The sequence below is a fragment of the Ascaphus truei genome, chromosome 13 (genome assembly GCF_040206685.1).
Source record: "Ascaphus truei isolate aAscTru1 chromosome 13, aAscTru1.hap1, whole genome shotgun sequence".
NCBI classification, from domain to species: Eukaryota; Metazoa; Chordata; class Amphibia; order Anura; family Ascaphidae; genus Ascaphus; species Ascaphus truei.
The window spans coordinates 48797385-48798688 of NC_134495.1; the positions used below are offsets into that span (position 1 = coordinate 48797385).

The 1304-nt window shown below is 45.6% G+C and overlaps 1 protein-coding gene across 1 annotated transcript in view; it reads right to left on the reverse strand.

Moving 5' to 3' along the window:
* Positions 1–555, reverse strand: part of LOC142465172 (chromodomain-helicase-DNA-binding protein 8-like) — a 25193-nt gene extending 24638 nt beyond the window's left edge. Inside the window, exon 1 of the mRNA XM_075569133.1 lies at positions 420–555. The gene's annotated coding sequence lies outside the window, so the exon portion shown is untranslated. The remainder of the gene's footprint in view (positions 1–419) is intronic.
* Between the last annotated feature and the right edge of the window lie 749 nt (positions 556–1304).

A 1304-nucleotide genomic window follows, 5' to 3' on the forward strand; every position in this document is an offset into this window, starting at 1 on the left:
TATATGTAGTGTGTGTATTGTGTATATATATGTATACACATACATGCACCCTGCCACAGTGTGTGATTATATATATATATATATATATATATATATATATATATATATATACACACACACACACACACACACACACACTGCCAGTGTGTGTGTGTGTGTGTGTGTGTGTGTGTGTGTGTGTGTGTATATATATATATATATATATATATATATATATATATATAATATCACACACTGTGGCAGGGTGCATGCATGTGTGTGTGTGTATACATATATATATCTCACAAAGCACAGCGTGTATATGTGTGCATTCAATGCTGCATGTGTCCGGATCTGTACGTAGCATATACTGTACATGTATATATATTTGTGTGTATGTATATAGTGTTGTGAGGTCACACCCCCACCCTTAGTCTCACCTGTGACCCCCACTCCGTGACGTCACGCTGTGTCCCGGCCGCTGTTGACCCTTTAAGCGCCGATCCCGGCCGTGCGGAGCATACAGCTGCCGTGCAGCCCAACCTCACACCACTCTCTGCATCACCGGCTTCTCACCACCCCCGCCCGCCAATAGCAGCGGTCCCTGCTCCCTGAAGTCCCGCCCTTATCCCCGCTCCATTAGCCAATAGATCCATCAATCACTGCACGCCGCGTGACGTCACGAACAGAAGTTAGAGTGTCTCTTCCAGGAAGTGCCCAGAGCAGCGGGGTCCTTCACATAAAGCTGCCCGAGAAATGCCTGATTGGAGCACATATTTATGTATATTGTATGCCCATTGTGTTTGTGTTCTTTGTTCCTAACTGTTATTATATATTGTTTTATCTAATAAAGATTTTTTTTTAAATCAATGGCAGTATGGTGGAGCTGGGAGTGATGAGGGATCAGCTGGGTGGGTGACTGTGTATGATAATATTAGTAATATAATGATAATAATACTATTACTAATATAATTGTAGCAATGTCTGGTTTTAGCTACTACCCTGTCCTGCCTAACATGTAAGTCCTGGTAATGTGCAGGCAGTGTTAGGCCCAATCCAGGTTTTCCCCAGCAGTAGCAGCTCCCTTGAGTTATTTAGGGGACGGGACAAGACCTGTGTTCTGCCCAATCATGGGCTCAGACCTTGGACCCTCCCCCCAGGGTACTTAAGGGGCTGCACTTCCTAAATGTAGCAGTGTTGTCTCCCCGAGAGAGACTAGTACCACGGAAGAGGTGCGCAGGGCTCTGTCACCTATCCCCCTCCCTTAGGGGAGTCGGAGTAAGGACTAGACCCCTCATCCCATCAGGGGGTTAGGGAAGAGCACA